Here is an 8,467-nt window from a genome sequence, read left to right as displayed (position 1 = left end):
TTCGATACTAAACGAGGTTTCAGACCAGCCGACTTCTTTTCGTGCGACTTCTTCAATTTACTCTTGGAGAAAATAATTTCAGCTCCTGAACTGAATAGGGAAGGTACCATCTTCTATAAGAGTGTACAGCTGCTGGCGTTTGCTGATGATATTGATATCATCACCGCGCCGAGGCAAATGGGTCTGGTGGTGAACGAGGGCAAGACGAAATATATCCTGCCATCAAACAAACAGTCGTCGCACTCACGACTACGCACCCACGTCACTGTTGACAGTCATAACTTTGAAGTTGTAGGTAATTTCGTCTATCTTGGAACCAGCATCACCACCAACAACAACGGCAGTCTCGAAATCCAACGCAGGATATATCCTGGCAACAGGTGCTACTTCGGACTAAGTATGCGCGATGTTGAGAAGTACAGTCCTCTCTTTCAAAAACAAAACTCTATAAGTCACTCATTATTCCCGTCCTGCTATATGGTGCAGAGGCATGGACGATGACAACACTTGAAGAGTCGACGTTGCGAGTTTTCGAGAGAAAAGTTCGTAGCGCTTATTTCTAGTTTAACATCATTAAAATAATTTTTTTTATCAAGGAAAGTTGAAACCCAAGATAATTTTAAAATTTATGAAAAAACCAAAAAACCAAAGTGGGGGAAGGAAATGTAAGTTAGCTGTTGAAAATTTCGAACACAAAAAAAAAACAAAAAGTGTTAAAATTTCCAACATTAGAACTAAAAACATTAAATGTGAGAAATTAAAGGACATAACCAAAAACATATTAATATTAAATTATATATTTTATGTGGTGGATAGTAATTTTTTTAATATTCAATTTATAATCATTATTACATTTATTATAACCCACATTTTAGCTATTTAATTATCTATCAAACCTTTATTTTGTTTTTTGGTATTTAAGGTCCGTATCCAACTCTTAACTCTTTCACGCTTACTGGAACAATATATCCCACCTGCATTCGAAATGCTATATCTTTTTTTACGAATGAAAACTTCTATCTGAAATGTCCCAATACAACACTTGGGTTTGGTTATGATAAAAATCCCTCAACATGATTAAAAATATGCCGTTAGACAGTACTGGTCAAGTCTGCCACAGCTGTTTGAAATTTTCGTCTGACGAAGAAAATAATACTGAAGCAAGCGAAGATGGCAGCGATGATTCCTATTCAGAATCAGACGATGAAGAACAGCCTGAAGTCGACTTAGGTGAAATTTCCGAAGAGGAAGAAGAACTATGTAAAATGCCGCAAATGAACCAGTTGCATTTGCTACTTGGACTAAACTTGGAACCCAAATTTGAACTGCCTTTGGAAAGAGATCCGCAAGTTCTGGTAACTTTTCCTCGAGGAGCTTCCGAGTTCAATGCATTCAAAACCCTTTTTCCAAAACGTTTCTGCATTTTCATCGCACAGTGTACAAATCAGCGAACAAGAAAACTGAATGGAAAGAAAAACACTAATAGAACCCTAACGAATGAACATGAAATATTGGTATTTCTAGATGTATTAATTGTCATGCACTACAATCATTTGCCGTCTTTACACGATTATTGGAGCAAACATGTGTCAATTGGAAATGAAATGATAAAAAATAGTATTTCTCGTTATCGCTTCACATTAGTTTCTTCGAAGTTACATTTGAATGATTACAACAAACCAGACGATGCTCCAAAATATTACTATATTGCCGAAGTCATTACGTGCATGAAAAACAGCTTCTTGTGTATGAGACAGTCCATGGCTATGTTCGTAAATGCATCATGACTTGCAGCATAAGCAACAGTAGCAACACTGCAAGTTTGACGTTTGATACTTCTTATACAATTTTTGACAATTTGCAGATACATTTGTTTGCATTTTTGAACGCGTATAGTACTAAAATGGAAATTTTGCTGAATCTAACACTAGACGCAAAGAAATGATAGATTTTCTTTAAATTTAAGAAAAAGAAGGGTATTGAATTCAAAAAGAAAATTTGTAGGTACAAATGTTTGTCTTTAAAAAAAAAAATACCTAAAAACAAATCATTTATTAAAACAATAAAGTCGTTTCCCGAGGACATATTCAACCGTACTCTCAGCAATAACTGCGTCTCCGCATTACTGAGATTTTCACTAAAAATTTAAAAATAATAATTTATACAATTATTATTAAAATAATTTATCTAAATTCCAATACAAAAATTAAAATAAAACAGTTTTGCACTTACTTTTCGTCAGACATCGTAGTTAAATGCAGTAAACAATTTTTTGATAGAAATTATGTATGACAGTTGATAGAAGTGTTGCTTTTTTGAACGCTTGATTATTGCAGTGTTGCAATATTGCATTTCTGAACGTTCTGTTTGTTATGCAATCGTCATGATGCGCGTAATGATGCATTTACGAACATAGCCCATCGACGAACGCATGGCAAAATTCAATGGACGGTCTAGTCCAAAACAATACATGCCTATGCAGCTAATTAATCGCGGTGTTAAAATTTGGTTGCGGTGCGATGCTAAGATAGGATATACGTGCTATTTGTATGTATACACTAGTAAAGATATCACTCCAAATCTTGCTGGCACACTTAGTGAAAGGGTTGTTTGAAAGATGGCTAGTACTATCCGTGATAAGGAAGTGGCTATTGCATCGAGTGATTTTTCATATCAATTTCACTAATGAAAACTGTTCATTTTCGGGTAGTTGGAACATACATATATGCGAAATCGAAAGGAAACTCCGGAGTACAAAGTCAGTTCCAAATATGCTGTGATGGTATAATGGCTACGCGTTGGATGGATTCCAATGAAGTACTAGTTGCTGCTAACTGCCACAAACCAATAATATCCATCGTAGACAAAAAACAAAAGGATGGTAAAAAGAAACAAGATGATTGTCCTTCAGCTATTGTGGACTACAACCGTATAATGCGCGGCGTAGACCTATCCGATCAAAAATCAGCGGTATACGATCTATATCGAAAATCTCAGAGGTGGTGGAAGAAAGTATTTTTCAAAGCTCTGATGCTTTCCACAGTAAATGCTTGGATTGTTCACAGCGACCTCAATCGCAAAAAAAAACATCGTTGATATAGTTCATGGTATCGTTAGCAGAGTCATTGATTCCGGAAGGAACAAAGCACAAAAAAATAAAAGCTCGTCGGACTGGCGGAAGACCAGGTAACCGTACACGCACTGAATTATTGTATATAAACGATCATTTACTAATAAAAGGGCTTACAAAAGGAAACAAGAACGAATTACATTTGCTTCGGATACTATGTTTTAACTGCTTTACTGCCTAGCATAGATAAAAGTTTTCCCAACAGAAAAGCTACAACATTTTCTAAACAAATATATAATATTTCAAAATTAATAGTTTTTCAACATGAGACATTCTTATAGGGACTTATATATAAAACCCTTTTGGGATAATATGTCCCAGGACAACTAAAGAACATAGCGATGTTTTAGGTACGCAGAACATGTTTTTTTTAAGTTATTTTCACATTTTGAAAACAAAATGCTACAAAAATATCCTAGGAGCCGAAATAAAACTCCGGCGCGAAAGGGTTAAGTAATTGCTCAAGAAAAAAAATTTAAATTGAATCATGCTTATTAGAAGAGCAAGAGAGAATAAACAAAGAAAATAAACTTGTGTGTGTAAGTATATAAATATTTTCATTGCAATTTTTGGAATATGATTGAAGATAGGGAAGTTCTATACAAAATTTCAAAATGAACTATATTTCATAATAATTATTGTAACTAATTGTAGGATAAATTTAATGATTACTTTGATTTTCCATCAAGAAACCATTATTGATTTAATTTTTCTTCGCAAAACTAGTGATTAAATCTTAACTCATTTAATCACTAGTTTTGCGAAGAAAAAACTCCCCACTCTACCCGGGAAAAACTGGCGCACCCTAACACATCACACCACACATGAAAACATCACCACCCGGCAAGCGGTCACCACACGACGACATCGCATGCCGCCAAACCAATAAAAAGGATTTGGATAATCGCTTACGGCAAAATTTGCACGCCAACACTCGAATAGATTCTGCGGTCATCAACATTCGTCTACAAGATATTCGATTCTACGCGGCGCCACGTTATGGATAAGATGATACGAAACTCTCGTATTGGCTCTCATTTTGCTCTCAAACGCGTTTCCTGATTATTTGACAGCGATGGAGATCAGGGAATTTCGAACAGCTGATATAAGAAAAGGCGGGATGCCAGAAGTAAACCGCTATAATTAACTGACAAAATCAGTGTGAAATGAAATTTCATTAAACTTTGCGAACATAAATTTTTATGTAAATTAGTTAATTATTTTGCACTTTAACATTTATATATGCATTTTCAAAGTGTTTAATTTAGTGTTTTGTATAATTTATCGAAAATTTCAATAATAAAGAAGTTTGTGGTCAGAATATACACACATGTATCATATATATCTGTAAATTATATTTTAAGTTATAGCAATTAAGTATATTTATGTATTGAATACATTTCTCTTGAATATGTGATGTTTTTTATGAATTGTTTTGTTTTTATGTTTATTATTTATTTTAAATTGTTACATTAATTATTCAAAATGTTTTTACAAATCTGCGTACTTAATAGTACTAGCATACAAATTGTAATATTTTTCATGATTTTTTTTGGTTTTTCATGTTTATATATATGTTAGTGTGAAAATTGCAAAATTCCCAAAAGTTAATATAAAATGCCCAATCTAATATTTTTCAGCAGTGGCATCATTGGCAAATGTTATAAAAAATTCGAGTTTCGACAGCTCTCTCTCGAATCAAAAAGTTTCGTATCATCTTATCCTTGGCCACGTCAATATCTTCTACAATCTCTCAGCGGCCCGGTTAGCGATTCATATCCACCCGCTTCGTACACTCGTCTTTCAAATATATCTTTATATTTTTTATACGTATTAAATAAACAATAAATTCAATGATTGTACATTTAAAATGTGTGAGCATCTTTATTTAACGATCGCGAAAGTGGTCAGTATTTTTGTTTGTTTGGGCAGCAAATTAAACGTGGTCCTTCGAGCCACCAAGACAGGCACTATAAATTAACAGCCATAAGACAAACCACAAATAAAACAAAAACAGTGTGTAAGGAAGTACAGTGGCGAACCAAAAAAAAAAAAAGAAAAATAATAATTATTATATATATACATACATATTAGGGTGCTTCAAAAAAAAATGTTTGAACTTTTTTTTCAACTCTTCCCCCTCAAATGTTAGTGATTGGCAAAATAAAAATCCTCCCTCAAGCCAGGCTCTGTAACTCTGAGAATAATCATTTTGAGAAACGAAAATTAGTTGGTGAAATTTTAGTTTGTGTTCAGATTTCTGACGCTTATAATTGTAGATAAGATTTATTTATTTATTAAATGAAAAATAATAATACAAGTATTATCTTACAAAGTAAGAAGCACTAGCTGCCATGGCTTACGGCTGTAGATAAGATATTTTTGTAACACTGTATAGAAACAGATGTCATCTTAAAAATATTTATGTTCATTATCGCCAGCGCATACGAATCTAGTCTCAAACGAAGATATGTATTTACAAATACCCATTTCTATCAACAGTGCAATAAATGTTCATTTCGGGTATATTGATTAGGGACTGTAGTATTTAATGTATGCAATGTGAAGGATCGCAAATGATCCTTAACTAATAATAGATAAGAAATAGTTGTGTATGCCGTTGAGAACACTTATGTATGTTTAAGAAATGTGTACATGCTGTCAGTATGTACAGTAGATTAGTATTAAGATATGTGTATGTATTCTGCATGTGGTGCATACAATAATTAGGATAAGAAAATCTATGAATAAAGGAGCTCGGGGCAACCAGAGCTGAGTACTGTTTTAATCTTAAACCCTTCGCGTCGTTTTTATTTTACATTTTGCTGACCCCGTAGTTTTTAAAACACGTGAGTGCAGTGAAAGTGAAAAAGTGTGTTAAAAGAAAGTTATTATTATATTTTTTAAATTATATTAAAAAAATAAATACATAAAAAAATTAATCATAAATTGAAATAAAAAAAACTAATTCAAATTCTAATAATAAAATGAAAAAAAAAACCAAGTTGCATCCATACAGGTAAGAATATTTTTAATTAATCATTACTAAATATTTATTTTCTATATACAGTTTTGTTTTTGGGAGAAAATGGAGAACCAAATTAAATTAGCAGAAGAACTGCAAAAACTTCATTTTAAGTCCATGAGTATGGATATAAATGAAGATTTAAGAAACTTAGAAAAACTCCAAGATAGTTTGGACAAAAAATGGTCAAAGTTTCAACGAAACCATTTAGAATTGTTCAAAGATCCCAAAAATAAAAAAGATAATTATTTTAAAAATGACGTAGAAGGGACGGTAGGTACGCTTTATTTGACAGCGTACGCCAAATTAAACGAATGATAACTATTATTCAAGAAAATAGTATTCCCAGGAAAATGGAATATCTTCCAAATCCTGGTTTAGTTCGCGGGCTTCAATTCTTATTAACAGAATTAGAAAAAAATATTGAAGACTGCGAAATAAACGAAATATGCTCTCTAGACAGCATAGAGAGACTTAGAGAAAAAACTCGTGATACTGTGCTTGAATTTATTAGCCAGCACGAAAATGAAGTTCAACAAATAAATTCTATGATTTAAGAAATAGATTTTACAAACTCAAATTAAAATCTATTAACAAAAAAATGCTGTCAATTTTACGTTACCTCAAGTTGATATTCCAATTTTTTTCAGGAGATTACGCTCAGTGGCAAACTTTTAAAGAATTGTTTGAGCAACTCGTAGTCTCTCAAAATGTTTCAGACACGTATAAAATTTGTATTTTAAGAACTCAATGAAGAGGATTTTCTGCAAGTTGTATTGCAAATCTGCCTGAAACCTTCTTATTGAAAAATTCACTAATAAAAGGTTACTAGCAAACTTATTTCAAACAAATTTTGGATGCACCAGTAGTGACGGAGACTACTTTTAGTGTACGAAAATTTCAAGAAAAAATTTCTGAAAGTACACAAGCATTGGAAAGTCTCAGTTTGTCTGCAGATAATTTGTTACAAGCTTTTTTAAATTATACGCTTGTGCAAAAATTAGACAACAATTTAAGACTTAGGTATGAAAATTCCCTTAATAACCATAAGGAAATACCTACCTTAAATTCACTACAGTCGTTTTTGAATCATGAAGGGAATGCACTAGAAGCAGCATAAGCTTCAAAAACATCACCAAAATTTCAAAATGCAGAATTTAAATTCATAGTGGGACTTAATACTTCACACAATATATTTTATTGTTATTTAAAGCTCTTTCTACCCAGGACAAATGGGATGCAGTAATGAAAAACAAATTATGCACTAAATGTCTTAAAACAGGGCACAATTTAAAGGAATGTAAAGACGAAAGTTGCATCACATGTCAAGGAAACCATCATTTATGGTTCCACCAAGATAAATCCTTTAAAGCAAAAACACAGTGATTTAAAATACGAAAAATGGGAGATTAAAAAATTATTCAAAACATGTCCTGACAACCACAGCAATTGTTGGCATAAAAGGCCGTGATGGAAGAATTGTAAAAGCACGTGCTTTATTAGATAGTGGGTCTCAAGTTCGCCTTATAACCAAAGAACTGAAAAATAAATTAAAACTTCCTTCCAAGACAGAATCTATGACTATTGAAGGTGTTGGTCAAAACAAGACAAATACAAATGAAAGAGTTAATCTTCATTTAAAACCATTAATAGATCATTTTGCAATAAATTTAGACACCGGTGTAGTACAAAAGATTGTGTCCAATGTGTCCACGGAACACATAAAAGTTAAAAAAATTCCAGTAAATATAAAACTCGCCGATCCTTCATTTAATGTTCCGGTTAAGATTGACTTACTATTAGGTGCGGACATATTTTTAATTTGATACAAGAACAGAAAATGTATATTGAAAGCGTGGATTACAAACTCCAGAACATTGTGTTTGGGTAGTTGATATATGGATCAACTAATATAAGCTCAAAATTAGCTCACTGTGGTATTGTAACACATATAGGTAAAAAGCTAGATAATCAACGAAAAAGGTTTAGGAAAATGGAATCCCTTTAAAGATGTGTAAATAAAACCAAAAAGAAACACAGTACGAGAAATGCTTTCGTAATAAATTAATAAATTTTATGCAAATAGTAAATTTACGGCAGCTTTTCCATTCGAAAAGAAAAATATATACGTTGGGTTGACCAGGACAACGTGGCTTTTAATTATCCACAGCGATTTATCAATACTCGGCTGAAAGGAACCTAATTTCAAATTCACTAAAACATTTGATATATTGAACGATATTTGAAGAGAATTTAGTGAACTCAATGATTCAGCAGCTGCTCAACAAATACTTATTGAACAGCTTCCCGAC

The sequence above is a fragment of the Bactrocera neohumeralis genome, unplaced genomic scaffold (genome assembly GCF_024586455.1).
Source record: "Bactrocera neohumeralis isolate Rockhampton unplaced genomic scaffold, APGP_CSIRO_Bneo_wtdbg2-racon-allhic-juicebox.fasta_v2 cluster11, whole genome shotgun sequence".
Classification (NCBI taxonomy): Eukaryota; Metazoa; Arthropoda; class Insecta; order Diptera; family Tephritidae; genus Bactrocera; species Bactrocera neohumeralis.
This window is presented reverse-complemented; position numbering follows the sequence as displayed.